This window comes from Artibeus jamaicensis, unplaced genomic scaffold (genome assembly GCF_021234435.1).
Source record: "Artibeus jamaicensis isolate MK-2021 breed Jamaican fruit bat unplaced genomic scaffold, CSHL_Jam_final contig_519, whole genome shotgun sequence".
Taxonomy (NCBI): Eukaryota; Metazoa; Chordata; class Mammalia; order Chiroptera; family Phyllostomidae; genus Artibeus; species Artibeus jamaicensis.
This window is the reverse complement of record NW_026521871.1, coordinates 23,802,320-23,815,105: the sequence shown is the minus strand read 5'-3', so window position 1 is coordinate 23,815,105 and position 12,786 is coordinate 23,802,320. Positions and strand designations below refer to the sequence as shown.

General features: G+C 46.0%; 1 protein-coding gene across 5 annotated transcripts in view; it reads right to left on the bottom strand.

Moving 5' to 3' along the window:
- The window catches only part of NMNAT3 (nicotinamide nucleotide adenylyltransferase 3), a 98,325-nt gene that overhangs the window by 85,192 nt on the left and 347 nt on the right, over positions 1 to 12,786 (bottom strand). The window lies entirely within an intron of this gene.

The window sequence follows — 12,786 nt, the reverse complement described above, 5'->3', positions numbered from 1 at the left end:
CTGTCCCACCTGGACCCATCACCTCCTCCCCCTCTGCCCCCACGCTCAGCCCCTGTGTCATCTCTCTGGGGGTCTCTGGAGCATACAGCTGTGGCTAATTCAGCCAAAGACTGAGTACCTTCTAAGGGCTCAGTGATGACTTTAAAAAAGGGCAATTTTTTAATTATAAAAAATTACAAAATACAGAAAATACTGGAGAAAATAATATAACGAACTCTACACGGAGGTCTCTAAGCAATCATTAACAACTTTCCATGTTACTTCACCTGTTTTTCCCTGGACGTATATTAAAGTACATTATAAACAGTGTGACATTTTCCCACTAAATACTTCAAAAATAAAGAACATGTTCTAAAATAAGGGCACTTTCTTACTTATCCACAATACCATGACCACACCTGACAAAATTAATAACAGTTAACAAAAATTCCTCAGTGTCACCTAATACCAGTCCAAATGTCAGTGTTATGTCTTTTCAGGAAATAAAATACTAATATGGCTGCAGTCACCCCAAGGGAGAAAGCAGGCGCAGATGCCCCTACGAGGACCCCAGGAAGCAAATGTGCCCCATCCCTGTCCCACCTGGGGCTCCATCATTCCCAGAGGTGCAGGAGGATGGGAGGGGGAGTTTCCTCTGCAGATTCGGGGAGCCTTGCTCCCACAGGCCCATTGAATGCAGGCAGCCTGTGGGTGGGTCATGTTTCTTCTACTCGGTGACTGGTTTTGTCCAGGAGGCTGGATCTGGAGGCAGACAAACCTGGCTTGTGGTCCCAGTTCTGCCCCCAACAAGCTGTTTGACCTTGAGCAGTTGCCTAACCTCTTGGAGTCTGTCTGTTCCTCTGTAATATGGGAAATAAGGCCCACCTCAGAGGCTGTCATGAAGACTGAATGAAATAGTGACACTGGCTCTGTCACAGGGCAGTCAGCATACTGCCTGGGCCATAACAGGCTCAATGAAGTTTAGCTGCTGACAGTTAGGGTGGTGGTAATGAACTTAAGACTATAAGGAAAGCCAAAGACATTAGGGTGAGTGAAGGCCAGGAAGAGAGAAGCCCACATTCTGGTGATCTCTCAGGCAGCCTTTTCCTAACTCCTGCTTCCTCAAGGAAGGATGGTGCTGCCAGATAAGTACTAAAGAATGGAAGGGGACAGTCCATTCTGTGGACTATTAGACAGAATGGTTCCCTTTGGCCATCCTCCTTGGCAATCTGGTGTTTCCTGCTGGCTTCTTACCAGCCCTGAATCTCACCCCAGAGTCCCCAGACACCTGTCATCAGCTACTCTCCCTTACTCTGTCTGTGTTAACAATCACCACTGCCCCCCACCATCATCACTGTTTATTCACCATCAACATTACTGTTTATTAAGCATCTATTATGTTCCAAGAGCTTTGCTGGGTAATTTTCAGTCACTGTCTCCCTGATTCCACTCTCCAATCTTTTGAGAAAGGGCTGATTATCCTCCTTTGTAGATGTATTAGTTGTCTGTTGCTGCTGTAACAAATGATCCTAAACTTAGTAGCCTAAAAAAAAAAAAACCAGACATTTTATTATCTTACAGCTCTGGAGGTCAGAAGTCCATAAATGGCCTCACTGGGCTAAAACAGAGCTGTTGACAAGGCTGTATTCCTTCACAGAGAATCCATTTCTTGCCTTTCCAGCTTCAACGCTGCCACATTCCTTGGCTCATGCCCCCTTCCATCTTCTAAGCCAACTACAGCTGGCCCAGTCTTTCCACACTGTGTCACTCTCCTGCCTTCTTCTTTCACATTTAAGGACCCTTGTGATTATACTGATTCTACCTAGATGATCCAAGATCATTTTAAGGTCAGCTGATTAGCAGCTTAATTTCCCTATTCTAATGTAACTTAACAAAATCACAGGTTCCAGGGAGTGGGTCATGGACACTTTTGGAGGGTCATTATTCTGTCCACCAAAACAGGTGAGGAGACTGAAGTTCAGAGAAGCAGTGGGGCTTACTCAAGATCACACAGCTATCAAGTGGTACTAGATCCAGAACTCAGATTATGAGGACTCCAATCTAGCTCTGCTCTTGCTATTTCGCTGTGTGACCTTGGGCAAATCATTTAATCCTGCTGGCCTGTTTCCTCACCTATGAAATAAATAGGCTGTCTAAATGCCCTTTTAAGATTTATTTTAGCAGCCAGTCCATGACTGTCCAAGGATCTGGGCTTTTCCTTACATGGATCAGAAAGTCCAAAACTCCACGAAACCCTTAGCTGGTCTGTCTACACTGACCAAGGCTCAAATACCGACTATGAGAGGGAAGAGGCAGACCTGGTGAAGGCAGGGCCATCCTTCCCTACCCTGGCTAGACTTTTTCAAGGCTTTTGTCGTGGGGGCCATAGACACATGGACTTAAGAGCGCCAGCTGACTGCCTAACTCCAACCCCTTCCCGGCACACCACACAAATCTCAAGTCAACTATTTCGTGTTTTCCTCCCCATCCCCAGTTTAGAGGGGAGTAAGGATTAGGTTAATTTGTACAGTGAAAAGAAAATCAGAGAGTGGGAAAATCATGCAGTAAACGTACAGGGATGTGCAAGCTTGTTTGTTGAGAGTCCCCAAACCACAGCAGGAAAAAAGTCCTCTTCTATGTTTCGTAATGCAGTTTTTATTACAGAAATTTTCAAACATATATAAAAGTAGAGAGATTAGCATAACAAACCATTTCTTAATTTGTAGGCCTACCACCTCCAATTCAGTTACTCTTCACGGCCTAGAATTCAAATTTGAAGTTACCGTCTGTTCGGTCCTGTATCCCTTTGTTTTGAAAACTACTCTGCCACCACTCCTTATGATCCTGGAAGGTTTGTCAATCAAGATGGCCAGAAAACTTTAACTTCCTGGAAAATGTGATTGGTCCAGGAGTGAATATATGTCCTTAGAAGATAAATCAGAGGTGCTCTTTTCAATACGGGTATGGACAAGAGTGTCTTCTTCTGAGATCAGGAGCTAGACACTCCACATAAGCCTGGAGTTGGTGTCATCTCTACCTTAGAAAGAGAGGCCAACATCGTGGGAGGAACAGATGAGAGAAGTTGAGATTCCTAGTGCCGTCAACGGAGCTCCTGGATCCAGCTGTGCCTGATGCTGAGATGAGGCTTTTCTATTACAGCCATATTCCTACTTTTGCATAACCTAGTTTGAGTGAAGCTTCCAGTCCTTACAACCAAAAGAATCCTGAACATACACCATGGCAGAGAGCTTTCTTTAAAGCAATAAGCACAACTGTCAATCTTTCTTATGGAAGTTTAAGTTTGGAATTTTAGTTTAACAAAACCAGTATCTATATTCCTTAACAAATATATTTCCTAACAAAAACAGTAAAAGTATGTGATTTACAAATACTTCCTCAACAAGGGAAGAATTCTATTTTTATCAGGACAGCAACTCATCAATGGTATTTCAGTACTGTGTGATGACCACCACCCATACCTTCCCCCCAATAACCTCTGATGGTGCTACTTTTGGAGAAGACAAGCTATCAGAGGGGTGATCTGGGCTGACCAGCAGGACTACAAAGCAAAATAAAACAACACAACACAACTGGGCTTTGGACCTGGACCCATGAAGTCAGGCAGAGCAGGGTAGGACCAATTTCAGTTTCAGTGACAGGTGAGGAAGGAACCACACGGGGCTGAAGTAACTATGATTACAGATGAAATTAAAGGAGGTAGAGATCAGGCCACTCCAAAACGGGTACTCTGGCACCTCCCCCTGCTCTTTCTTCTCCTCTCTCCCCTCCAGGCTTCCTCTGTACAGTGTGGACACAGAGCTCCATGTGCCAGGCTGTGTAAACATGAGCTGCCATGGCCACAGCCCATGACCTCTGGGAGGCTACAGTTCGGTGACAGGAGGCAGGGTAAGTGCATGGAGATGTGGGGCCCTAAGGGAAGAGGATGCACGTAACTGGCTGGAGCTCTTGAGAAAGCCTTCTGGTTTATTTTCTTGCATGGAAGATGGAACAGAAATGCGATTCACTGCAGCAGTATTTGTGACAGCTAAAGACTGCAAAGTCTGGGCCAACATCTAAATGCCACTGAATGGGTGATGCAGAGTGAGCCCTGCCTTGCCAAGCCCAGTCAAATCCCAGAACTGTGAGAGAGAATAATTAAATAATTGTTTTCTTTTAAGAAGTAGTTCTTGGTTTGTGCTCTTGTCTTACATTTGGTTTTCCAAGATGGAAGCTTTCTGATAAGCTTAGAACAGTTTACTTATGATGTCAAGAAAGTTGCAGAAATGACCTGGGAGGGACAAGCATTTAGTTGTCCTGGTGAAATGAGAAATAGTCTAGAACAATGAAATACGCTGCCTTTGGGTACCTATACGTGACCCACAAGAGGCACCACTCAGCAGGCTGCTGGATACACAGGTCTGGGCTCCAGAGAGAGTGTGTGATGGAGACAAGGATGCAGGAGGTGTCTCTGAAAGGTGAGAGCCAAAAACTAGCAGCAGGGATAAAATCATCCAGGTGGAATGTACAAACCAGAGGAGTCAAGGAAAGAACCCCAGGGAGGCACCACTGAAAATGCCAGCAGGGGACAGGCAGTGGATGGAGAAATCAAAGAAGAAAGTGGAAGAAGGCAGAAGGAAAATCCAAGAGGTGGGCATGGTCAGACATATCATATGTTGCACAGAAGAAATGGACAGAAAAAGACCAAAAGATTGGGCAATGTGAAGGTCACTAGTGACCTACAGCACAGCAGCCTTCCTGAAGGGGTAGGAAAAAAATCTCAGCGCATTTCTGTTAATGCAAAATATTCGAACCAAACTTTGTAAGACCAAGAGCAAACAATGTTGGACTCCTTGCTTGATCTTCTCAACAACACTGGAGGAAAAAAGGAAGGAAGGAAAAAATGAAATACACATGATAGAAGGAGAAAAGGAAGGGAGACAAACTGAATATTGACAAATTGAATAACCACCATCCGCATGACAGAGAGGTGACAAAAGGCACAAGGCACAACTGCCTTTTGAATTTGTCCTTTTTTTTTTTTGTAGAGCGACTAGAAATGATTCTTTTGTTGACCATGGCAGTGACAAGGACAGGTGAGAAGGTGTGCATAAGCTCAGGGTATCCACAGGCTTCATCTGATGAGCCACTACTGATGAACCGTGGTGGCTGAGCATTCAGCGGAGGAAGACGCAGCTCGGCCTCAGTGAGTGATGCCTGCCAGGTGTGCAGGCCCTGGGACCAGGCCCTGGGAACAGGGCCTGAACACCACGGATTCACCATCTCGTTCTTCATAGAATGAATGCATGTTGAACCAGAGCTTAAAGCAAAATGGCCCCGTTTCTCTAAAACATCAGGACCATGAATCCTTTCTACACGAATTCTAAAATGCCATAACTCAAAGCACATAAACTTTAGCCAATAAACCCTGTTGAGCATGCCACATGAACAATTTTAAATCATTCTTGGAGTAAGTCCTTCACTTATAATGACAAATATTCTAATAGTCTTAATAATAATAACTACATGGAGAATGTTTCTAGACTCTGCTTTATGCCCTCAAACTCCTGTCATTACTCCTCCTCTGCAGAGGAAAAAAACAAGCATATAAAATGGATTGGGACCCACAACACTATCGAGTGAATTAAGCTGAAATGTCAGCACAACCATCCTGTACGCCTCAATTGTGAGTAGATATTTTGATGAAGAGCCCACTAAATCTTTAATTGGAGATGGAGTGTGACGCTATAAAGGCAATGACTACAAAGCATTTATCACAGTGTCTAAAGCCATCACTGCAGAAATTCCCTCCCATCTCCTGGTATTAGTGTCAGTATGGTGAACCCAGCATTAATACTGAAACACGGCACTGGATGCAAATGAAGTTCAATGTTTTCTCCCAATGAACATTTCTGTTAAGATCCTCTTAATGTGCTTCAAAAATAACAGAAAAAAAATCAAGCTATAACAAAGGGGGAAACATTGCCACAATAAAGAGAAATCTCATTACACACACAGGTCCCCCTTGTAAGTGCTGGGTCTCAGACCGCACAGCTGCAGGACACTAGCATTCTGCCACTTCAATCAAATACCGTAGTCCATCCCAATTCACAGGGGAAAATAGGGCAACAGTTTTCTTATTTAAGATTCCCATGATTTTTCAAAGCTTTTGGGGTTGGTTAGTACTTAATACAGCCTTCAACTTAGTACAAACAGATCTCTGACTCAGCACAGAAAGACGGTCACTTTCAGGTGAGTGCACTGATGACATTCGTGGTGTTCAGGGAAGGATGTGTTGGCAGACACCGTCAGTGCTGAGCCCCGAGCACTCGGGCCTCGCCATTGCAGAGAGGCCAGCTTGACTTCCACATGCCAGCGTCTGTATCCCTTTGCCCTGGTGCTTGCCCTGGTGCTTCCCCTGGTGACTAGAAGCTGCCACAAGTCCTGGAGAATTCATTCCCCCCAGGAGTGGTGCACAGACAACCAGTAAGAGGGACATCAATAACGTGAACACACCCAGCCCCACAAGACGGCTAACCCTGGATGGGTGTTCTACACTGGCTGCTGGAGACTCCAGGCAGGTGCAAATTCCGGTGGTCCAAACTGGTGACCTGCTTGATGGTGCACTCCTCTGGCTTATGATTCTTGCTAGAACTTCCTGGGATCTCCTCCCAAATAAATCACACAGACTCAAATCCTTGTCTCAAATAAAGACACATGTCATGATTTTCTAATGTTTGGCCAATTGAATGAGTTTGAGAACTGATGTTTTAGGACATGCCACTGGCCACGCACTAGGCAGCAGAGGATGCACAGGCACAGGGCTGACACAAGGAGAGTTGGCATTAAGAACATCCAAAGCAGTCCCTGAGGCACTGAGTACACAGACCTGAGCAGGACAAGAAGCCAGAGTGATGTGGGCTGCTCCAGGCAAGTGCTAACATATGGTGTGCATGCTGGGGGGGCAGAGGTTGCTGAAACTTCACCAGTGAGGCCCCCAAAGGTTGCAAACCGAATCCACCCCCAGTTCCACCCCTGGGAACCAGATGGGAACACGGATGAGAGGAGTTGGCGAGGAATATGAGACAACTGCCTTCATTTTAAAAACCCTGAGACTCCGAGTCCCCGGGGCCAAAGTGAGCACATCTGCAGGCCATCCAGCCAGCAGACAGAGTATTCATAGTCCTCTACCAGAGACGTGAGGCAGGCGGCCAAACCGGCTTCAGAAGTTGTTGATTGAAAGACTTCATCGGATAAGGCCATAAATGTTGTGCTCTTAAAAGTGCAAACAGCAGAGTATCATTATTTAACTTGGCTCACTGAGGATTTTTTTAAAGTCACAGGAGTAATAAAATAATACAGAAAGTTTGAAATATGTAAAAAATTTATTCATAATTCCACTGTTCAAATGCAATTCTTATCACTTTTGACGCTTCCCTCGACGACTTATTATGAATGCATCTTAGTGTAATGGCATTTTGTTCACTGAGCAAGTAAAAACTTCCCACATTACCAATAATTTCATATTTTTAAATACTGTATAATATTCCACCAGCCTGGTGGTCTATAATTGGACTATCTTCCTAGACTGTATATTCAGGTCACTTCTAAGTTTTCACTATTACAAAAAGCAATCCCTCTTCATACAGCAGTTCTTTTCCTTTTTCAAATTATTTTCTTAAGACAGAATCTCAGAAGCCACAGGACGGCGGTATTCCAGTGACACCTGACGCTGGCAGCCCTCCTTCTTTCATCTGCAGTCATTTGATTATTCATAAAACATGGTGTGGTTAACAACCACTGGCATCTTTTTTGCACAAAAATACATAAAAGCAATAATAACTAGATGCCTCATGAAAGTTACATAAAAGAAGGCCTGACACAAGCCTTAAAATGTAAAGCATTCTTTGATACTCAGTATAGGGTTCATGCTGTAAACACCTACATCTGATCTTTATTTTATTATTTTTTAAGATTATATTTATTTGTTTTTAGAGAGGGGAAGGCAGGGAGAAGGGGAGGGAGAGAACATCAATGTGTGGTTGCCCCTCGAGCTCCCTCCGACTGGGGACCTGGCCCACAACCCAGGCATGTGCCCTGGCTGGGAACCCAACTGATGACCCTTTGGTTCGCACTCCGGCGCTCAATCCTCTGAGCCACACCAGCCAGGGCTATAAATGAACATTTGGAAGTCAGTAATTTCAGGTTAGAGTCCTACACTAATTCATGTAACAGGCATTCTGTCCTAATGATCACCTGCTCATAGCGAAACATCTAGCCTTTTAAAGTCTGCTCTTTACCTGGCTTGGTGTGATTCCCTTACTGACACTGACATTCATTCTCTCCAATATTTGGGCCCCACTGGGCCCCACTGGGATTCGTTTGTATCACTTGTTTTCATCCTCTTCCCCCCACTCCCAATTTCAAGTCCTTTTTCAGCGAGCAAACTGGCTGACAGCAGAGCTGATGGCTGTGGTTAGTATGCAATTAGGCTGAACAGGACTGGTTGGTCTTGCTCCACAGTCCTCTCTTCTAAACACTGGACTAGGTAGGAAGGACTGGAATCAAGGCATCAAACCCCCACACATCCGCCTTTAATACGTTAACTCTGCTTCTGCAAGTCAGTTCCAACACTCCTACCTGGGCTCTGTCCTGCCTTGACAGTTCATTTTGTAAGAGAAAGCAAGGGAGAGGGGGCTGATGGACAGGGGAAGACAGGAAGGAAAACCGGCTCTAACTTAAAACCATCTTAGGAGCTCTAAAAACTTCCAGGTTGACGGATGGACACGTTTCTTCCTCAGAGCCCACAAGTCTTGTGGATTTCTGCACAGATGCCAGTTCCCTTCCTTTGCTTCGGGGAAGATGGCAGCTCAACTCCCAATTGAGTTCTACATCTGAGACTGGTGGGGATCAAAGATGTAGTTTGTCAACAGCTCTGGCCAAACAGATAAAAATAACTAATCATATTCAGTCATGAAAAGAGAATGCTTCTTGGGGCTGTTGGGATCATATCTTATTCAAAACCAGCTTTTTAATGTTGTTTTCTCCTTGTTCTCAATGGAACTGAATGGCGTTGGAGGTGGGCATGGCTTCCCTCTGGAGGAGGCTGGCCTGGCTCTGCTTGCAGACAGGTGTTCCCGCCCTCTGGACAACAGCAGTCAGCTTTGCCCTCTCCCAAATGGCAGGTCACTAGCTACAACATGATAAAATCTGCGCTGGAACCTCACCCTGGGGTACCCAGGGGGATCAAAGAAGAGAACAAATAGGCTCTTAGGTGGGCCCCTGTCACTGAGGAGAGGGTTCCAGAGCTCACCGCACCACAACTACTCTCAGAGGTAATTCCAGAGCCGCTGGAGAAGGGCATGCCTGGCAAGGTGCCCACTGGGACTACAGGAAGGTAGCTGCTCCAGGAATCTGGCTTTAGGGGTTAGCTCTGGCCGGAAACAGGGACAGCAGGGAGGCAGACATGCAAGTGAGATTTTCACTGGGCTAGGGGCTGGCCCCAGAAATGGCATTCCTGGCTGGAAAGAGCAGACAGCTCTCACTTCTAGAAGACACCGCCAACCTCATCCAAGGCACTTTCACCCAAAAACCTGTCACTGAGAACCTAAAAGTGCCCTGAAGCGGATTTCTCCAGATTCCCAGTAGCAATAGAATGCCTTTCCACTCCTAGGCCCTGGACTGGCACTGCGGGTCTATGTGCACGTGAGAGATGGGGGTGAGGAAATCATAGTCCACTTTGGTTTGTTAAACACCACCATGCAGCACTGCACTGCTAAAACACGGGGGCTGTCATCCTGAGGCCTGCCCTGCAAAATGGGACCTGTCTGTCTTCACCAGGGACCTAAGATAAACGAGCAAAGACAGACACTGGGCAGGACAAGCCACTTTATTTAAGAGCTTCGACAGCCTAAAGTGGTTTAACATAGATACATGGAAGATTTATCTAGATGATAAAATACCTGAACTTAAAAGGCACATAAATTATAATTTTGTGGGTTTTTTCCTTTTAAGATTTCACATAGTCAAGTACCTTAAGTAAGGAGTGAAATGCACAGAACGTTAACTTCATTTCACCCAACCTGTCTGGTTCGTGTCTGCAGGGAGCCGTGTCTTGCTTCCCCATGGGACAGGCTCAGAATCAACACCACCCATCTGTGCCTGTGGCCTTCCATCCCAGTGGAGATCTTTGGGAGGATTAATAAATATAAGAACTGCAGCTATCATTGACTGAGCACTTCCTGGGCCTTGTGCTGTGCACTAAGAATAGCACTTCATATATTTGTACATGAGCACTACTTAATACTTATAACAGCCCTATGAGTTAGGTATGGTAATTCCCATTTTACAGATGCCGAAACTGAACTTTAGAGAGCTTCCGTAACATACATAAGGTCACACAGGTATTTTATCTGACTCCAAAGCTGCAGTGTTCACAGTAAGCTGCAACGTAAATGAAAAAGCTTGGCCCCTACCTTAGCAGGTGCTCAGAAACACTCGTCATCCTTCCCTACCTCCTTTCTTTTAACATTCATTATGGGCTCAGTACTCTGCTGGATATAGGACTTACAGAACCGGAGTCCAAGCTCCCAGACCAACCAGGGTCAGACCATTACCACATGAGGGTGAAGGTCAGGGGCAGCTCCCCGAAGGAGACCCACACCCAGCTGTGGGTCAGAGACACAACCAGAATAAGACAATGTTAGATCTTTTTCAACCCTAGTTTACCCCATGACTTTTGCTGTGTTTTCTTTGGCCTGAGTCTTGAGGCCTCCTGACAGCATAGCTGCCCAGGAGGCCCTTTATCATGGAGAACACCCCTTTTCTCCTGACTGGGCTGATGCTTTCTGGTGAAGCCACTGCCACAGATAACCCATCTTGCCTGCCTAATCACCCTGCACAGTCCCTCAGAGCCATCCTTCACCCCCACTTCTTGCCCTCCTCCTCCCTTGTTTTACCAGTCTTTGCTCAGAATAGGGCATTTCTTATTCTGGACAAACAGAAGCTATTCCTAGCAATAGCAGCAGCAGTAGTACTAACTTCCTACACACTGGGCACTCCTCTGTGTATTTCACTTACAGTAACTCATTAAATCCCCATAGTAACCCTCTAAGTAGTGACTATTATTATTCCTATTTTAGTTCATTTAGGGGAAGAGGGCAGGAATTAATAGTCCTTCAGGGCAAACTGTACGCCAAACACTGTGCTCAGCTTGCACAGTCAGACCATAAGTGACCTGTCCAGGGTCATTCACATAGCTGGGAAATAATGATTAAGAACTTGAACCCACATCTGTGACTGCCAAGCCTAGAGTTCCTCTCCTTCTTTCCAAGTCTGGCACTGCTGGGGTCTGCAAAGGGAAACAAAGACTGTCTTTTCTCCCTCTCCTTCCTGTACCCTTCCATTAATATCAGTTGTTGTTTTTTCACCACCACCTACAAATGGCGCCAGACTGGTGTCTCAATTGTGCTTCCCCACTCCAAGCCTCCCAGCCACTTTTCATGGAGCAAATCCTGTCTATACCAACAGTGTAACAGAGCCAAAGAAGGGAATGGGGATCATCCGAGTGAATAAAATACACCAAACAGTCAACAGGTGTTTCCTGAAGCCCAAAACTCTCTCCTAGATTCCTGGGGTTTCGAAATCTCAGGAGTCCTCATTGAGGTGATTTTTGGGCAGTTTTAGGGGGTGACACTATTAATAAAAGTAAGGAAGTAACTGATGTTCAGTGGAGGAGTGTGAGCCTAATGTTCTGATGGGGCTCAGGTAGCTGGCAGTAACAGGTGAGGCTTTCTGGGAAATGGGCATCTGGCCAGAAGTGGAGGGGCTTTCCCAGGCAAGGTCAGAGGGCCGGACACGCTCCTCTGGGGTCTTAAGAGCACCAAGCCCACCAGGCTGGAACTCAGTTTACTTCAGGTGGCCTGCCCACCCGACATGAGCTCCAGGAAGGCAGGGTCCACGTCTGATTACTCTTTCAATCCTCAGAGCCAGTGTAAAGTAAGTGCCAGTGACATGTTTCCAGAACAAATGACCAAACCAGTTACCATTTCAGAGAACAGACTGTTTGAGAGATGCAGACAAGGAAACAGGACTCCAAGAGAGGGAAGTGAGTTTGCTCAGAGGCAGCACACTACTTATTAGAATCAACATCCTGTGCCATCCAGAAAGGTCCTCCCCTTGACTTTACTTACTGCACCTGGAGTGCTGCCAAGTCAATTACGCTGCATCTCTCAGTCATCAGTGAGTAGGGACAGTCCCATTTCACAGAGAAGAAAGTTAAGGAACTTCCTTTCACCCCAGTTTTCTGCAGGACAGCCCTGATGGTCTTCCTGTCCTCAAACGGGCCGCATTCTCTCTCAACAAAAAGGTCTTTGCTCTGTTGTTCTCCACCCTGGAATCCTTCGCAGCATAAAGAAATGAACTCCGGAGTCCTTTACAGATGGGGACCACCTGTTATGTGCTCTCCCAGCACCCTGAATTTCTAGCCTCACAGCACTTACCAGTTTTAACTTTTACATTTGAGTGGATCTTGCCCACCACACTGTGAGCTCCACAGTGGCACTCACCATGCGCGTTTGCCCACAGCTGTGTGGACCCGACACTCAGGCCAGTGGCGGGCGGGCAACTCAGCGGCACACGATAAGAATATGTGGAATACTCATCTGTATCTGCTATGTGAAGGTGGGATGCAAACTCACAGTCTGCCGACCTCGGGTCAGAACCACAGGAATAATGGGGTTAAGTTTGACAACACTGAGGCAAGAATGAACGGCGTGAAGCGGTGGAAGAGATGCGTTCTGGAGCCCTTCT